We start from the raw sequence: 20,802 nt of genomic DNA on the forward strand, positions 1-20,802 counted from the left end.
TAATGAAATCTTGGATGATACAACTCTCGGTCGATCAAAGTTTTAAAACTATCCATAGAACATGCATTCTTTGTGTCGAATCAAATATTATTCTACAAGTAAGTAAATGTTACGAAACATTAAAGATTTTTGTCTAATAATAGTTTTACACCTGGATAAGTAAAGTTTTAATTATCTCCTCTTGTAAACGTTAAGGTAGACAAAGAGATGGATTGAAGATTACACGAATGCGCAAAACTATCCACGAATACTGTCACCCATCAGATCACTAATAACACCCATAATCCCTTAATCTTGTCACAAGGCGAAGGAACGCTGTCAATCAAATCGATTAATGATCTTTTTTAAAAACACACACACAAAAAAAAAAAAGAAATGCGCTATACCAATGCTCATTTTAATTGTATTCTGTTTCAACACAATTCAATCTGGAGAGGCGATATGTTTTTTGTTGATTATTTGTTCATCGTCTTTTATTTGGAATCTTTCTCTATAGATAGTATGCAGATGACGTCACTCAGGCCTTTGTTATTGTTTTTGCCATCCGCGTCTGTGAGTTGTTCTCACTAAACTGTATTAACCAGACTATAAAAGTTCATGGTTACACAGATTTTGTGTGTTGGTCCGTTATACTTCCGGATGGCAATGTTGTGAACTCCTTGGCCAAGCGCATTCTATCTATACTGATTATTATTCTCTCCATCAATATATTTATTGGGCCTCGGGCTGTCCAGTACGTCTATACCATGATTTTTCTGCTCACCTGGGTCTATACCCATTGCCATTCCCTCAAGTTTTTGATGTCTTTGGTAAGTAGGGCAGAGAAGTCGTGACGTCACATCTTCTACTCTTCCGGTTCCAAACTGCTTGGAAGTATGCAACCAGTAATAATGAATAGGTTACACATTGAATGAATAAGGTGGCATAACTATTTTAGTTGTAGAATGTATATAGGCAGATTCTTAGTATTACGTAAAAGAGCGAGGTTTATGTTCTTTTTTGACGGCCATAATAATATTTAGACAAGAAAAACAGATGCCGTCACTCTGAAGCCAGAAGATCAGTCACACTATATATGTATCCAGTCCTTCGGAAAAGTGGTTTTACCATTCCAATGAGTTTGGAACCAGTTTTTTACATCAAACTTTCGTTCCTTATTATATGGTTACCAAAAGAACACTGTCGCACTCTGGAAATACACGTTTTAAAAATTTTAGCCAGAAAACTTCCCTCAAATATCCATTGATTAAAATGACCCTCATCTCGACAAAAGTTCTCATACCTGGGATTTCGAGGAAGCTCCAAGGAAGACTCAGGTTTGAGAGCTTTTGACTAGATGAGGCCCATTTTAATAGATCGATATTTGAAGGACGTGTTTTCTGGCCAAAAATTTTAAAACAGGCTTTTTCCAGATTACGACATGACAGAATAGTATTCTTCTACCTTTTATCGTCAAGACATCTTTTTCTGTCTAAATTCACCCAGAACTCTTTTACACACCAACTATCAATTGATTGAGACCCCCCCCCCCCCCCCCACCGCCCTCCTCTCCCCACCCCCAACTATCCCCCAAACTTGTCAAAATGTCAAATTTTAGACTTCAAAGATGTTTAAAATACACATTTCCTATCTAACAAGTTTGAGATCATCAAAATCCATCGAAATACTATATATATATATATATATATATATATATATATTATATATATATATATATATATATATATATATATATATATATATATATAAAATAAAACATTTCAGGTATAATTATGATAATTATCATAATTATACCTAAAATGTTTTATAAATAGCTCCTTTTATCAAAAAGTTGAGAACTATTATTTCATGGTTTTTGTTTTTATAATATATATATATATATATATATATATATATATATATATATATATAAATATATATCTATATATATATGTCGATATGCTATATAAATTAACCGTTTTCTGGCCAAAATATTTTCAAAAGCCGTTTTGTCAGAGCACGGCAATGTTCTCTGGCAAGTAAAACCAAACGAACTCTCTATGGCCAATCAATTGAGCAATCAGTCAACCGATTCCTACTCTATGGAAAATCGATAAATTTCTATGTTTTAATGAGTTGAGCGAATGGTTTTGTCTGGATGTCACAAGTAAATTACTAACAAAACCCATTTAAGGTGCAAATAATCGGGTAAGTGGAATGGAGTTACCTGCCATACTCTAGAAAGACCTGTATTTAAACATGTTTTGGCCAGAAAGCTCGTCCTTCAAATATCGATCGATTTAAATGACCCTCAACTTGACAAAAACTTTCAAACCTGGGACCTCGCGAGGTCCCAAGTTTGAGAGCTTTTGTCGAGATGAGGGTCATTTAAATCGATCGATATTTGAAGGACGAGTTTTCCGGCCAAAATCTTAAAATAAATGTCTTTCTAGAGTGCGGCAGTTCATTGGTTAAATAAAACGTCTTTGCTTAAGTCTGATATGATCACATAATATCAGGACTCGCAGTGGTGAAGTTTATCCCGGTTTACGCCGAGTGAAATGAACATTAATAACTGCTTGCTGACCAATAAATTTGATATGACGCGTGTCAATCGAAAAATACTTTCTGTCATATCTTTATGGATCCCGCAACCCAATCACTTATAGTGAAAAACAACAACACGCAAAACTGTAAAAATAATTGAAATTAACCTGGTGGAGATAAATTGTTTGAGATTTTAACTCATTGTCGTCGGGAATGTAGTTGTAAGATGAACATATGAGAACCGTTGACCAGTTATAATTTAGCAAGTCATAGTTGTATGCTTCCACCGTCGTCAGAAACCCATTATTGTCGACATTTAATAACTTGTCATTCAGTTTTATTACAATAATTGCATATTTGGACAATAAAGATCATCATCATCATCATCATCATCATCATCATTATTATTATTATTATTATTATTATTATTATTATTATTATTATTATTATTATTATTATTATTATAATAAAAGAAACGAAATTGCCGTCACTCAGTTCTTTGTTATTGTTTTTAGACAGCCATTTTTGGTGACTGTTTCTCATTCTCACTAAATTACATCAATCAGACTATAAACGTTTAAGGCCACACACAGTTATGTGTGTCGATACATTATAGACAGCCACTTTGATATTGCTAAAAATAAGTTAAATGACTAAAATTTCCTTATTAGAAATAATTTAATTATATTTAAGATGAATGGATTCAACATATTTCACATTTTGAAACAAAGAAATCAAAAATGAAAAACAAAATTGTCCGATCGGATTTATAAATTCGTTACACTTACACAATGTAATTTTATTTCAAAATTAAAAATTCGAAGTTTAAAATACGAAGTAGATAGTTACACTCGAGCACGGTTTTCTCAATCTCCTCAAGACGTGCAAAAAGTTCGAGAAAACTGTAGTTCGAGGAAACCATTCTAGATACCAAAAAAAAAAAAAAAAAAAGGAAACAAAAATTGCAACTTTTGGATAAGTTGGAGGAAACCATGTCTTCAAAGTAAATGAACTTTTGTTTCAGAACCACAAATTAGAGGAACAGCTACACTTTTTTCCCTTAAAATACCACCGCTGTTTTGTATTGGAAGATAACTTTGCAACTTTAGTCTTTCTGTGTTTTTGGAAATAAAAGTGGAACCCTTTGTATTAAAAAAAAATCACACCATGTAACAATATTTTAAGTAAGCACAACCCATGATTAAATTGCCACTTTCGGAAAGAAGTGGCCCCTGCTGAGCGGAGTAATCCTGTCTGACAACAGTGTTAACATATTGGATATTTTGTACTTCTCATTTCTTCTTAGGAACGAGGGAAGATAGAAAGAGAGGGGTTTTTTCCCGAGACAGAGAGAAAGAAAGAGAGACAGATAGATAGATAGATAGATAGATAGATAGATAGATAGAGAGAGAGAGAGAGAGAAAGAGAGAGAGAGAAAGAAAGAGAGAGAGAGAGAGAGAGAGAGAGAGAGAGAGAAAGAGAGAGAGAGAGAGAGACAGAGAGAGAGAGAGAGAGAACGGGGGGGGGGGGGGGGTTGCCAATCCCTGGTCAAATTTTCACCTGTTGTTGAAATGATGGAAACTAGGATTTTCTTAAACTTGCGCAATTTGGGATCTTCCAACGTTCAAACCACCCACCTATCAATCATAAATTATTTTGCAATTGTAGTACTAGGACCAGCCAATAAAATAACTTGTAATGTGCAATTCAGACCGACATGTTCAAGAGTTACATCACTCCTCATCCCCCCTCCCTTCCTTTCTCCCCCCTTGAACCTCTTAAGATCAATTTTCTCACCATTCAAATTATGATCCACTGTGAATAGATCGGTATTACAAATCGATATGACATTCGATTTTGTCCCTCGTATAATTTTATATGAATGTTTACAAGATGCAGAGCAAAGGTTTAAAACCGGTTAGTACAAAAAAAGGAGCTGAAACATTTCACCTTGTACTGTACTCTGAAAAACAAACACGTGTTTTCAAAATTATGGCCAGAAAACTCGTCCTTTAAATATCCATCGATTAAGAAGGCTTGTCAAAAACTCTCAAACCTTTTTGGCAAGATGAGGGACATTTGAATCGATCGATATCTCACCCTATTCCGAACGGCATATTTTACACCTGATTCCCACCGGCTGGGTGCGTTGCACCCGGTAACAATTAAATAAGAAAAATACGGCTGGGTGCATTGCACCCGGTAACAATTAAATAAGAAAAAAACGGCTGGGTGCATTGCACCCGGTGATTCAATGACAAGATTTAGGCACTGACAACTATGGGAAAGTGTTTCTTATTGATTGGCAGATATCTAAAACAATCAAAAGTGGTTCCCTGTATGATAAGAGTTATGTCCCCTAAGTTACCATCCACTTTTTTCACGTTCATTCTTCTATTTTCAAAGATGTGCTCTCTGTTTTTGACCATTAATTCAATTATCAGCATGAAAATGCGGCTCTGAGGTCTTGTTGGTATGTTTCTGCCGTACTCTGGAAAAAACATGTATCTAAAGATTTGGCCAGAAAACTAGTCCTTCAAATATCGATATATCGATTTTCATGACCCTCATCTTGGCAAAACTCTCAAACCTAGGACTACGTGAAGTCTCAGGTTTTTGCCAAGATGAGGGTCATTTAAATCGATTTATATTTCTTTGAAGGACGAGTTTTCTGGTCAAATTTTTAAATACGAGTTTTTCAGGAGTACGGCAGTTTTCTGGTTAAAAGACGAGTTTTCTGGCCAAAAGTTGAAATATGTATTCTTATCACAGTAAGACACATTTGTTCTATTCCATCTTATTACAATACATAATAATATTGAACGCTGTTCTTCTAGTGTTTCAATGACTTAAATTGTTTGAGAACGATTCGAAATAGATGATTAAATCGATACACGAAAATTTGATCTCAGCTCCCGTCCTTTGTTTTAGAAATAAATAATACACAATATCGATATGGAAATGCGAATGACGTCACACTCCTATTTTCTTTTAAAATTCCTTTAGGGGAAATGTGTCTTTAGGGTCTATTCCAAGGGAAGACTGGAATAAACCAGACGTCAGCCGCAGTAAAGCGCCTTAAACTGAGCTAGGGCGAGGTGAATTGCTCAAGGTCACACAGCGCAGCGAGTATTCGAATTCGGTACCTTATGAGTAGGAAGCAAAGACCGTGCCGCTGAGCCACGCTGCCCCATTCGAAGTTGTTATTGTGTTATTGGGGTGGGGGATTTACTGTCCGTGAAATATTATTTCTCACTACATCTTACCATACCGTCAACGGTTACATGGTATTCTTTGCCAGTCCTACCATTTGATTGAGGCACAACGGGCACCTCAAAAGAGAGAGAGAGAGAGAGAGAGAGAGAGAGAGAGAGAGAGAGAGAGAGAGAGAGAGAGAGAGAGAGAGAGAGAGAGAGAGAGAGAGAGAGAGAGAGAGAGAGAATTTGAATCCATTTTTCCCCATTCACACAAAAGGAACTTCAAGTTCAAGAAAATAAACAAACGATTCGTGGAATGAGTTTGCCTTGCAAGATACAAAGATAGCAATCACATTATGGAAGCAGCGACTGCTTGTGGTTTGTATTTGTAAGCTTGGTATTGGTAGATCATCGATGGAATATTGCCTTTCATATCGTATTCTCCTGACCATGGCGGTCATAAAGGATACATGAGCGCAGCTTCGCAAGCCAGTCTTATCCTCCGCCTGTCATCTGCATATATTTGCCAAATTGGGACCTAAAATTTGCCCAAATTTGCCAAACCCCCCCCCCCCCCCCCCCCCAAATTTGCCAAGAAATTTGCCAAAAAGACCAAAATTTGCCAAAAAAAATTGCCGAGGAGAACTAAGCGTTTCAGTAAAAATTAACACGCGATACAGAAAAAATATATATAAAAGACAATTTATTACATTTAAGGAGGCTACATTTATTAATTTACAAAATAGCGTTGTTACAAAGATTTTAAAGGATCATTATCCGTAGAGAGTAGCTTCCCTTGGTTTGGGCCCAGGCAAAGCTGCAACATTTCTCAAGTTTCGCACTTTTTTTTCTTCGTTATTTTGTTTTTGCTTCTTTTTGTCCCCAAAATTTGCCAGGCGATTTGCTAATTTTCCCGAAATTTGCCACGATTTGCCAATTTTTGGAAATTTGCCAAAATTTGCGGATCGCCCTGATATTTGCGGCCGCAAAAAATGCAGATGATAGCTCCGCATTCCTTATCAGGGTTGAACGGTCTAAACGTGTCCAATCCGAGATGTCCGTCCAGCATTTCGGTTGTCTCCCTCTTTTCCTGCAGCCTTCTAAAGCCTCTTGCAGAACTGCTTTTTGGGAGGTTAGTATGGTGGGTCACATGGCCAAACTATGATATTTTCCTTCTTTTGAAATGGCAACCACAGGTTCTTGGGGGCCTTCCATTGGATGTTCCAGGTGTTCAATTTTATCATGTAGATACTCTTTGGTCTTACGGTATTTCCATTAAAAGAAGTCTCCGCATGCATTTGTTTTCGAATTTCTGGATTTTTAAAGGGGTTTCTGGCATCCAGATCAGCTCTTGCATCCTTATAGTAGGACAGACGACACCAAGGACTTGTACTTGTACAGCGTTAGTTTCGTTGTTAAGCTGATGTATAAGTCGCAAAGGTGGCTACTGATTTTTTGCTTTTGACTTCTTGCCTGTTACTGTGGCACCTAGGTATTTGAAGGGGCTTACATTTTCTTAAGTTTCATCGCCCATCATAAGATGCGCTGTCTTGTCCTTTGTGCCATTACCTTGCGTCTTATCCTTTTCTTTACTTATCTCCATTCCGTGCGCTTCTTGAATCCTTCTCTCTCATTGGTCCTCGGGATCACATGGTCATAAGTTATGCAAAATGACCGCTTACGCTGCACGATTGTTGTCAGAGTTGATGTTGCAAGAAATTCAAAATCTTGCTTCATTATAAACTGAATTTTATGAGATATTTTGTCAAATGAATAATTTAACTTGTTAGATTCGGCCGATAATTGTATTGAGCTCGTCAGAGGCGAGGAGATTGTGGTGTTGTGGGCGTGAGCGTGATCGTGCGCTTGCCTCGAATGTGAGGACTCTTTCCTTTCTGAGTGCAAAGAGCTGTTACCCCCACCCCCCCCCCCCCCCCCCCCAATCCACGACACTCCCCCCCCCTCCCCCCCCCCCCCCCCCACCAATAGCTCAATCAAATTTGAACACATCGATTGAGTAAGAGAAATTGTGGTTGAGTTGACACTATTTTCATTCCTTTGTTTCAAGTTTGAAGTGTTAGATTGTCTGACTTACTCACGGCCTTTCGGTTTTCAGTCAATCGACTGTAATGCCTCGGCTACTTTCGCCAGTTAATTTGTGAAGACTTTCCAGAATTGCAGATCTTGTGAAATAGTGCCGATATCACAGCTAACTTTAAATAAACATTGCACTGTTAAAATGGATAAAAGTATGAGTGCTATTTGTTGGGTTTATTTTTTCACTCGAGGGTCAATTCACAAAAATATCGTCATTACAAAAACGAAAGTTGTGTAAAGGCTGATGGACCAAATTAAATATAATTTTACACACATGTTAGTCACATGCTATATAAAACACATGCCAAATTTCATTACGATAGCTGAAATATAACATGCCGTTGCTATGGTGATGTATGTAAAATCTTTAAGTGCAAATTTCTCTGAATTTTGGATCTGAGATTAGCAGGAACCTCCCAATTTCAATCTTGTATAACTCAGCCAAAAAATATGATACATTAATGAAACAGGTATCAAATTAAAGAGAAAAGAATGATCTATTCAAAAATACCAAAAGGTCTAAATGTCCAAAATGTACCTTCCGGACAAAACCGTCGCGCGACGTCACATATGGAACAAAAGTGTGATGTCAAATAACCGGTTCCAATGTCATTGGAAGTGTAAAACCATTCTTTGGGAGGACTGGATACATAGCTTGTGGAATTAATCTTTTGGTTTCAAAGTGATGGCATCTTATTTTCTTGTCTAAATACATGCTGGTCGCCAATAAGCATCATCCATCCTCACTTTTACTTTTACGCCCCGTAATCCTTAGAATCTGCCTACACATCCTGCTAAAATAGTTGTGCTCTCTTAATATTCATTAAAGTCCTCCGAAGGATTGGTTACAAACACACTTCTAATAAGTTTGGAACCGGATGAGTAGAAGGTGTGATCTCACGACTTCTTTACTCTATTGCGTTCGGTTATCAGACCTGATAATAATATGTGCACTTCGTTCCGGATTGAGACGATGGGTCACATTTTGAATTGTTTTTCCACTGGATCGAAATGAACTCAACTAACTGAGTGTTTCAACTTGTGACTACAAAAGAACAGCCACCGGCCTATCAATGATTAATTACTTCCAAAGGAAAATAGCCGTGTAGAAAAACTTGATCGATAACTCATCGGGTCTTTTGTTTCTTGACAACATGAACTAAACTGGCAAAAAAAAAAATTCTTTTCAAATAAGCCAGAAAACTTTTTAATTCAAAAAAATTATATCAAGTGATTAAGACAAAACCCCTAATTGTCACATTTGACTCAAACCTGAGACGTATGAATTCTCAGTCGCATGCCTTAGGGAGACTTTTTGACACATTGAATGAAAGCCCTTTTAATAGACCCATTTTTGATATAAAGGATTTCTGGTCAAAATGAAAAGTGTTTTATCCAAGGAGATAATAGAAACCAATCGTTTAAAAATCGATAAAATGTATTTGGTTGCAAATGTGTCTCTTTATGAATATACTAGTTACTTGAATGTGTTATTGCCGAAGGAGAGTTGTCATGTCAGATTGTTTAATTGCCTTCGTATATTTTAGCCACAAAAACCGCACCATGATAAATGTATTTATTATAGTGAGGTTTCTGGCCTAGTGGTCATTTAGCGGCTATGTTGTCTAGTGGTATGACACTCGCTTTCGGATCGGAATACCTGGGTTCCAGCCTCGCTCGGCGCATAGTTGAGTCCTTGGAAAAGACTCTTTACTCACATTCTCTCACCGTACTCGGGTGTAAAATGAGTACCTGGCCGTTAACAGCGTTGTCTCTGTCCGAAAAAAATTGTAATAATGTCTAACAGGCGTCATGTCTAGTTCTACATGTTAAGCGTGGCTGTTGGCTAGGGACCCCTTGTAAAGCGCTTTGAGCACGTTTAGTGGATATTGCATTATATAAAAGCTCAATTTAAAAAAAAAACAGGGTTTGGTGTCAAAATTGTTCCTTACAGCCCATGTTAAATGTTTACCAACGAACACAGAATTGCAAATCTTAAGATTATAAAATTATTTTTAGAGATTGATGGTCTACGGGTAACTTGCAAACGTATTATTAATATGATTCAATAGTCTGATGTCACGCCGCCCGGCAACGGCGGCCATCTTGGTTCTAAACAAAGAAAATCATTACTTTTCATTTTTCATGCTTAGATTATGGTTGAACTCATTTATTTTATCTGTCCAATGTCTAATCAGAAAAATACGTTTGTCAACAGACTTAAGCTTTTTCCTAAGTGCACTTATTTACAAGTCTGATAACCCAATTCCTTATGGCCCCAATGTTGTAATGGAAATCTCAAAAAATGACGCAAACTATTGTCCATTACAACAATGTTAAACTAGGCCCATAAATGGGTTCGGATGACACACCTGCGTATATATAGACGTCGGCTTTTTCCAATACAATTATTTGACATTGTACTCGATTCAACAATTTTATAGATAAGTCTACTGCATCTAAATTAATACTTTTACTGCTTTGTATTTAGGTTTGATAAACCAATGTTGCTTAAATAAATTTCACGATTACAGTAAGTTCTGACGGTCCGTTATCTGTCAGTCATTTAACTCGTGGTGTTCACCTCATTTTAGTTATAAGATTACAGTTACAGGTCTAGTTTTACGAGGCTCACTTTCCCCCACGTATTTTTTTAAACCTCGAGTAATGTAATGTCAAAATTAGTAGTATAGATTGATCCATGAAAATAGATAGGTAGCATAATAATGCCAAAAATTGAAGTCTAGATTGAAAGAAGATAGTAAAAAAAAAAAGAAAAGCAACACGACAGCAACGACAAAATCGTCGATCTAGATATCAGGCACCTCATCAGCAAATATTAGTTATAAGTGGAGATGGAGAAGGTCAGTCACCATAGCATTCTAGAGACGTGTATAGATAGCATTGGTCAGTCACACATTTAGAAGAGGAGGATTTGACGTTAAACATCAGTGTGAGTGTTTTTTTTTTTTTTTTTTTTTTTTTTTTTTAGGTGTTTAACGGCGCTTTCGACACTATAGGTCATTTAAGCGCCCGTTTCTGTCTTTTATCAATCTTTTATCGCCCCTGAGGGGCCATAGCTGATCAAAACGTGTACTGTTGTAATAAAATCTTTATAAAATCATAATAGCTACATGTTTGCCAAGTAAAAATATCTATTTACAATTTCTGCAGGAGTTCACATTCCTGCAGATACCTTAAAATTGTAAGCGGATCGACCGACTGGAACAGAGACTTCAAGTCTCTGTTATCATAATGTTGTGACCTTATCTGTTCTAATTCTGTACATTCAATTAAAATGTGTTGAACTGTCAGGTCACAGTTACATCTTCTGCAGAGGGGTTTTTCATCCCTCTCAGAAGGAAACGGTGAGTGAGGGCAGTATGTCCGATCCGGAGTCGAGTTATTTTTACCTCGTCTCTTCTTTTTAGCCCCGAGTTGGGTCTGGGGCCGAGGTCACTTTTAATTTGTTTTAATTTGTTATGTACATCTCGACTCCAGGATCGTTCCCATTCCTTTCGGACATGTTTTTTTATATTGATCTTTAAATCCGCGTGTGGGATTTTACTGCCCTCTTGTAATTCTTGGCTCACCGCCTCTTTTGCCAGTCGATCCGCTTCTTCGTTCCCCTGGATACCCACATGACTAGGTACCCAGAGAAAACTAACTTTCTTTTTCTTAATAAATAATTTATTTGCACCTTCCAAGATACTTATGAGTCTTGGATCGGTGCAATAAAAATTTGAGATCCCTTAAGTACGGACAGCGAGTCAGACAAGATCAAGAATTTATTTTTATTCGATCTCTCAGCCAAACGGAGAGCATTTAGGATTGCTCTCGATTCCGCTGTAAAGATCGAAACATTTCTATCCAGGCGAAGTGATCCTGTGCCTTCCGATGAGTGATAGGCACATCCTACTGCATCTGCGCTCTTTGAACCATCCGTAAATATGTGAGTATGGTTTTTGTATGTTTGTAATATTGCTTTTAGTGTCCGTTTGTAAATATGTGGGTCTGTTTGTGATTTTTCCAGTTTTGTTAGGTCCAAATTTATGTTTGGTCTATGTATGGACCATGGTGGTGTCTTTGCCTGGACGTATGGATGTATCCTATCTAGACTGATGTTCATGTCTGCGATGTCTTTTTTTATTCTGCAACCTAATGGTGGTGTCATTTTTGGGTGCTTACGAAATTTTTCTTCTAGTGTCCTATCCGTGTAGTGTACATGTTTGTGTGCTGGGTTGTCGTGCAGCGATGTGACCTTAGTGACATACTGGAGAGCCAGTTTTTTCCTCCTGAGATGGAGAGGTGGCTCATCTGCCTCAGCATAAAGGCTTGCCACTGGAGAAGTGCGGAAAGCCCCGAGTGCCAAGCGCAGTCCCTGATGATGAATTGGGTCCAGCATGCCTAAGTAGGATGGTTTTGCAGAGCCGTATACAAAAGATGCGTAGTCCAGTTTTGATCGAATAAGGGTTCGGTATATCTTTAGAAGAGTGTTTGTGTCCGAACCCCATTCCATGCTCGACAGAACTCTCATTATTCTCATTGCTTTCATGCATCGCAGTCTGAGATCTTTGATATGGGCGAGGAAATTTAGTTTCCTATCAAAGATCAAACCCAGGAATCGGGCTTCGTCCTTTACCTCAATTCTGGAATTGTTGAGATAAAGGTCAGGCTGTCTAATGCAGGTGCGTTTTCGGCAGAAGTGGACAGCTACTGTTTTTGATGGGGAGAAGGAGAAACCATTGAGATTTGCCCACTCCGACAGTTTGTTTAGTTGGAGTTGTAACTGTCTCTCAATGGTGTCCATACTCGATTTACTTCGATAGCATACAAGAAAGTCATCAACATATAAGGAACAGTCAACATTCTGTCTCATTGCATTCACTATTGAGTTTATTTTAATCTCAAACAGAATGGGAGACAGAATGCTACCCTGTGGAACTCCCTCTTCCTGATCAAATGGATCAGAAAAGGTGGATCCTGCTTTGACCTGAAAGGATCTGTTGTTTAAAAATGCTCTGACAAACATTGGAAGGTTTCCTCGTAGACCAAGATTGTGCAGATCTTTGAGGATTCCGAATTTCCAAGTTGTGTCAAAGGCCTTCTCAAGGTCAAAGAAGATTGCTACCAAGTGCTCACCTTTGGCAAAGGCCTCACGAATGAAGCTCTCTAGTCGAACAAGGTGATCAACAGTTGATCTGTTCTTTCGAAAGCCACATTGGAGGTCGGAGAGGGAGTTGTTGTGTTCCAAGTAGAACATCAGACGCTTGTTGACCATTTTCTCCATCAGCTTGCATAGGCAGCTGGTGAGGGAGATTGGTCGGTAGTTTGAAGCGTCCGAATGGTCTTTCCCAGGTTTTGGGATTGGAATCACGGTGGCCAGATTCCAACTAGGTGGAAAAGTCTGTGTTGTCCATATCTTGTTATAGATATTCAAAAGGACAACCAGACTATCTTGTGGAAGATGTCGGAGTATTTCATAACTGATGTTGTCAGGACCCGGTGCTGTGACATTTGTGTCACGGAGGCAGGCATCCAACTCCTCAAGTGTAAATGGTTTGTTGTAGTCTTCAGTGTTTGTAGATGTAAAGTTTATTGGTGTGTTTTCTGCGTTTTGTTTATGGCGCAGAAATTGTGGTGTGTGGTGTGCAGACGAGGAGCTGTGCGCCAGCCTCTCGGCCAGAGTGTTGGCAATTTCTTGTTCTGTTTCAGCCACGGATCCATCGGGACGTGTCAAGTGATTTAGTGAATCACTATCGGATCCCTTCAGTTTCCGTAACATCTTCCACACCCTATTCAGGGGTGTCTGGCTATTTATTTTTGAGACAAAGTTTTGGAAGGATCTCCGTTTGTTTTCTCGGAAGATCTTCCTACACTTTGCTCGTAGTTTCCTAAATGTTGCGAAATTCTCAGGGATTGGGAATCTCATCGCTTTCCTGTATGCTTTTTTCTTCTCCCGTAGGGCCGCTCGACATTCCTCTGAAAACCAGGGATTGTGTTTTCTCGGTCTACCAGAGGTTGTTGGTATTGTCGAGCTGCAGATATTTGTTAAAATATTTTTGAATTTGTCATAGCTGTCCACCCTGTCGTAAGGAGTCTGTGACACTCCTGTGAGAAAGTTTCCCAATCTGCTCGCCGTACACTCCAACGTTTGGGCTGTGGGGCCCTTGAAGTCGGGGTGATGTCGAGGCAGACTGGAAAATGGTCAGAACCGTGATCGTCATCGATCACAGTCCAGGAGAGATCTGGAGCTAATGTAGGATCACAGAAAGTGAGATCGATGGCAGACGTGGTAAGATTGTGAATATTTACCCGTGTTGCCTCGAGACCGTTTGCCAAGTATACATCCATTTTCATTATGAAAGCCTCCACTGCCTTTCCCCTCTGGTTTGTGTCTGTGTTTCCCCAGAGAGGACTGTGAGCATTGAAATCTCCCATTATCACATAGGGAGGGGGGAGTTGGTTTAGAACTCCCTCCAGCTCGGCAGACTGGAGGCGATGATCTGGTGGGATGTACACAGAGCAGATGGTGATTGGTCTGTGCAATGTCACTCTCACTGCTATTGCCTGTAGATTTGTTTTCATTGGTATCAAGCGGTGGGGGGTGCTCTTCTTCGTGAGAATCGAAACTCCCCCACACGCTATCTGGCCATCAGAGTGAATCAGATGATTGGCCGTATATCCTTTTACTGTGTAGTCGTCTGCTGGTAATTTTGTTTCCTGCAGACAGACTACATCAGGATTCCTCTGGAGGAGGAGGTCCAATTCTGTTCTATTTGATCTGATCCCTCTGATGTTCCAGGAAATTAATCTTGTCTGACTAGGTATCCTAATTTTTTGTGGGGAGGTTAGGCAGTATGCCTGCCTTCAACCCTTTTACTTTTATTCTCCTAGGAGGAGAGACTTCCATAGGAGAAGGAGGCCCTGTGGAGGGCCTCTCGGTTTTTTTAGGGCTGAGTTTTTTTGAACCCTTGGGATTTTTAGGTCCCTCTGGGTTCTTAGATTTTTTGGGGCTTTGAGGCCCCTCAGGGGGATTTGTGGATCCCCGACTGGTGTTGGTGGCTCCATATTCTGGGAAGGGGTGGAGTTTTGTTTTTGGGGGGATAGAGAGGGCTCACGGGAATGGAGATGGGGGGTGGGTCCAACATCCACGCCCATGAGGGGGAGAATTTTTTTGTTTGGGGAAGGAGGGGGGGGGGGGGTGGAGGTCGCCTTGGAGGTGGATGTGGAGGGGGCTGCAGGTTCCACATCTTGAACCTCCAATGTGTCAAAAAGATTTTTTGACACATTTGCGACCTTGTTTTTAGGTCTTGATGGCTTTTTCTTTTGAGGACTGTCTTTTCTAGTCTGTGCGATTTTGCCATGGCTGTTTTGGTTATTACCAGCAGCCCTGGCAACTTCTGCATAACTCTTGGCAGAAGCAGCGACCTGCCGAGGGGGGCAGATCACTGCTTTTGCCTGAGCAAACGTACCGCCGTAAGTGGCTCTGTATGTCAAGATTGCCTTTTCTTCTTGCCACTTAGGACAATCTTTCGAATGTGCTGCATGCTTGCCTTGGCAGTTCAGACAACAAGGGTCCACTTTGCAGTTTTCCTCATTGTGGTCTTCTTTGCCGCAGCGGGGGCATGTAGCTTTACGGCGGCAGTTTGTTTTAGTATGGCCGTACCGGTGGCAGTTAAAACATCTCATGGGGTTCGGGACGTAAGGCCGAACCTCCAAGTCGAGGTATTCAATTCTTATTCTCGACGGGGGTCTCGGGCTGTCAAAAGTCAGGATCCAGGTGTTGGTCTGGATTGTGCTGTCGCCGCGGCGGATGCTAACCCGCCGAGCTTCGACAACACCCTCCAGTTCCTCAACCATCTCCTGCTCCGAACAGCCTACCAGATCTCTGCTTCTTATGACACCTTTTGACCTATTGAGGCTCCTGTGAGCCTCAACGGTGACTGGGATGTCAGAGAATCTGGTACATTTCAAGAGGTTCTCACTCTCTTGTCGACCCTGCACTTGTATCATTAAAGTGCCAGAGTTGTTCCTGTTCACTGCCTTTGGTGTACCGGCGCCATTTGCTTTGAGTGCCTTGCTGATGGTGAAGATACTCAAAGTGTTCAGTTTTATGTTTTCCTCATTCGGTTGAATTACCAGGAACGGCGAGAATTTTGGGGTTGCCATTCCTGGTAAGTCATCAAGAGTCATCGGGGCAGTTATCTTTCTTTTTTTACCTGTCCGGGGTGGGGCTTTAAGGGGAGAGTTTTTCATATTTTTGGCCATGATATATATAAATTTTTATTCAACCCGGCTATATTGTGCCCACTAGCACGGCTCAGTCCCACACTTGGGGGGTAAGGCACTCACCGAAGCTATACTCCTCAAGTCTGGCCTCCTCTTGTCCTTCCATGGTCCTTGGGAAAAAAAAAAAAAAAAAAAAAAAAAAAAAAAAAAAAAAAAGGACTCGAGGGGTGGAGTTGGGGGACGTCCCGCCTCCAGGCCTTTCTCTCGGATTGACCCTAATCTTTGCGTTGCACAAAGACTGACTGCTGATTCAGAGATGACAAACCATGATTAAAAAGAAATTTCATGGGGGACAGGAACTAGATATGGTTTTAAATCTAGTCCTTCCAATCTCTTTGCCTAAATGGAGGGGAGTGCCAAAAAATAGATTTGGCATCTCTGCGTTGGGTAGCTCGGGCCATCTACAAGGTAGGCTACCCACCCGTCTTTAGAGAAGCGTCAAGCCAAAGAGGAGTGTTGGGGTAGAAACACCTCGCAAGGTGAACCCCCCTCAGCCTCCAGGATCAATAGCTCCTCCTTATCGGGGTCCTCTCGGAACTGCGCACCCTCAGCAGAAAGGTGCCTGCTGTGCAGGATTTGGAAAGGAATATCTCCTCGTTGAACCTATTTCAACGGTACAGGGTATAGAGATACTGGGGGATAGAAGACAGTTAAGAAGGCTTGTTTTCCTCCGTTCTTTCTCTCTCTCTGTCCTGGCAACTCAATTTTGATAAGGAAGGGAAATTTGGAATCATTGGGGAAATGGGGTATGGAATGGAAATCATAGCTCAAATATGGTAAAAGGGGTGGGATTTGTGCTATGCCATCGCCTTCCCTTGCTCTCTTTAAACTGAAACCGTCATTCCTCAAAACATCTTTTATATACTACGTTCTTGGGATTTGGGGGGAGAAAAAGTTTGGGGATGATTGCCAGGACAAGAAAAATAGCAAAATGGGTGAATGAAGCCATTCTCATAAAAAGGGCTGGGGTGTGGGGGTCTGTGGAGCCACTGTGTCTCTCCATTTTTCTCTCACCAGTCGGGTGGTTTTTCGTTGGTTACCACCAAACCAGAATGGCTCTTTTAGTCGCCTTCTACGACACGCATGAGCTTACGGTGGCTCAATTCTTTTCCCTCTCAGTTGAGGGACCCCGGAGACCACACGGGGTTCAGTGTGAGTGTGAGTAGAACCACAGACCAGGAGTGGAACCCCCAAGGGTCACGAAAAGTTAAAGTGTCCGACGCAGACATGAAGGTGCTCACCAACTGACGAATTTGAAAGTGGTAAACCTCACCTGGGAAACTACCAAGTAAGAAGTGAAGAAAGATAAAGACATAAACAGATGGCGGACGTTCGAGGAAACCCTGTTTCGCAAGGAGAGACGAAGATAAGAACGATATGGTGAGTCATTTTATTAAAAATCACACACGAATACAACTAAACAAAATACCACAAAGACTAATATTAATAATTTCAATCCTTCAGTTGGCAAGGCCATGAAAAATTTTCATGGTCGCATGATAAAACAAAGACTTCTATCAATTTAAGCTAAAAAAAAAAGATAAAAGAGAGCGATGCCTTTACTAATTGGCATTTATTTTCCAGACAATTTATTGACATTTTCTTACGACTTGCCTGTAAAATTAATATTATGGCAACCTTGTTTGTAATTGTAATGACATAAACCAATCACAACAACACGGCGTAGTAAACTGATCATTGGTTTTACTTTATGGCATAAGGGAGGCAACTCTGTAACAATAACTAACCTTATTTGGCAAATGAGATTACCCGCCTTAATTTCATTGACTCAAATTATGTACAGTACAGTATATATGTACATATAATATTAATATATCTCGGTATTTACTTTTACGGGTGTTCATCACGACATATACAGAGCTAATTCATGGAGTGTCATCCGCTATTTCCTTCCTTTAGGTAGTCTCGAATGCTTGTCAAAATCGTAATAGTAATAATGTGATAGCAAACAAATCCACAGAGTATGCCTATGCATTTCAATTTCATTATCCTGTACAATACTCACTGTCGACCGCGGTTCGTCCAGGTAAATATCGGTGCGTGTAATATGGCCAATGGATAAGTGAATTAAATACAAATAAGACATCAAGACACATGATCAACAAATCAGTTTCATTTATTTCACGTGTCATGATGATTGTGATATGGTGATGATGATGATGATGATGATGATGATGATGATGATGAGCATGATGATGACGATGATGATAATGATGGTGATGACAAGGTTTGCTAGAAAATATCATTTTGCCACAAAACATGGAGGAAAGATTATCTTTACGTAAATTAGTAATTGAAATTGAAGCGATACTTTCGTAAAAAGGTGGTCCCTGCCAAGCAGAGTAGGGGAGACCGAGGTGAACAGCCACAGGGGTAAAAGACACAGTGGTATATCGTGTTTCTTTGCATAGAAATTCCACATGTTTAATTTGTAACTCTTTTGTGCTTGATACAGTAAAATTATCATAGGGAAAGGAATTGATCTACACTTCAAGTTTTGATGCATGCTTTATTGAAAGATTTAGAGACTGAAATTATTACCCGAAAATTTGTTTTGGATCATCACAAAAACAGTACCGTAAAACGGGGATACTTTGCACTACGGGGTTAAATTGCACAAATTTGACTAAAAATGCGAATGTTAATTTTAATGAACAAGGAAGTAAACAATGGTTACTAGGCTTGCTCTTCAATGCTGGAAATACTTTTGGCTGCCATTTTCACCATTGACTTACTAATAATAGACCGGAAATCTCCACTGCGCGGCGAGGCAAAATGCGATACTATTTTTAGAAGGCCCTGGTGCGCAGCCATTATCGCCTATATGACTCCACCCTCGGGTCTGCGTGTAGTACTCCCGCGCATTGTTCGAATAGCATGTATGGTTTACAACCGTATCGCCTCGTCGGTTATGAATGTTTCAACTTAATTTGACTTATAACATACCAGGCATCGACAGCAATACTCAGTCTAATTGAGTCAATATATATACTGAAAGTAGAAAATCACGAAAATACAACATAATTGATAAACCCAATCATATTTCATCGATCTTGTTGTAGCAATACATCCCGATGGGCAGTGCACCTCCTACCCATTGAGTAAGTGTATGCAAATGATGGTGCAGAACTGCGTCTCTGTCTTAGCATCAACAACAGTCAGTGTGCAATGCAAGTGGGATTATAGGTATCGTAGACATGTCGGCATGTTCGTGTCTGATTCATGCTGCGTGCCACACAATTGAGCAGTAAAGTTAGGTGCCCCAAACGTAAACAAAGGTCGAGAAGCACGTGGCAAACCACATGTTCCTGTCTTGACAGCTCACGTTCCAATGTAAATAATAGAAAAAAATAACCTTTAAAATTTGGCTGTTAGGTGGCAAAAGAAACACATATTCATAAATACTCGATCATGCATCAAATAATGTCTAGATATGGATATTTTATGGAACAAAAGGTAACATTTTCTAAAATTTATCAAAAGTTACAGTCTATCTATTTTTAGACCAGAGCAAATTACTGCGCTGGTGTGAACAAAACGAGAATTATTCGGAGCCTGATTTTCATAATAATTTAGCCTTATATTATTATTTTTGCAACTGTTAGATTTTATGTAAACATATTTTCAATACTGAAAGTGTATTGCCTACAACTCAAACTACAAAATTGGGAGACCTATATTGTGCGTAAATTATTCCGGTCCCTAACGGAAGTCACTAGCAACTTGTTATTGTTTACGTTTGGGGCAGCAAACTTTACTCTTCTATAGCAATAGTGGTAAGCGAGGTCTTAAATAACCTATGTAATTTAACTTTTGTTGTTGTTGTTTCTTTATTTGTGTATGATATTTTATATTTTTATCTATAAATCCCGCCTAAGCGAAAGCCCCTTACGGTGCTGATGCGAAAAGGCCCCGATTTTAAATATATTCCGCAACAAGCATTGATAATTGCTAATTATTTTTCGGGTTTTTCTGTTTTGTTTTGTCAGTGCCTGAAGAAAAAGAAATGGAAAGGATCATGTTGTGTTGCCTGGAATTGTTCTAATAGACAGACCAAGAGGTCCGAACTTCATTCTAATGACAGAGAAGAAGATCTTACCTTCCACCGTTTTCCTTCAAATCCTCAAATGAGAAAACAATGGATTGTCGCGATTAAACGACAGAAATTCACACCATCTCGGCTCAATAGAATCTGCAGCAAACACTTTACAGCCACAGACTTTACAGCGAGCAAAACAAGGCGGCGATTGAAAAAGACTGCAATTCCTTCCGTTTTTACATATCCACAACATTTGCAGCCGAAAACGGCCATCCAGAGGAGAAAATTAATAAGAAACCCAACTATGAACAGGAATCGACCATTTCGAACCAGTGAAATTTTTAATTCCGCTCTTCAAGACCACACGTACTTTTGTTCAAATGCAAATAAACAAACTAAACTAGAAAACCAACTGGCAAGGCTAAGGAAAAAACTCAAAAAGAATCGCACAAAAATTATGCGATCAAAATCCCGTAACAAAAAATTGACAGAGATCATAAGCGGTCTTAAAAATCAATGGTTAATAAAGGCCAAAGCTGAAGCGATTCTACAAAGAACTTTTAGTGGAATGTCTCTGGACCTTTTTCGTAATATTCAAAGATGTGGTAACGCAAAGAAAAGGATTTACCT

This window comes from Berghia stephanieae, chromosome 8, assembly GCF_034508935.2.
Source record: "Berghia stephanieae isolate SIO BIC M18660-M18661 chromosome 8, UCSD_Bste_1.3, whole genome shotgun sequence".
NCBI classification, from domain to species: domain Eukaryota; kingdom Metazoa; phylum Mollusca; class Gastropoda; order Nudibranchia; family Aeolidiidae; genus Berghia; species Berghia stephanieae.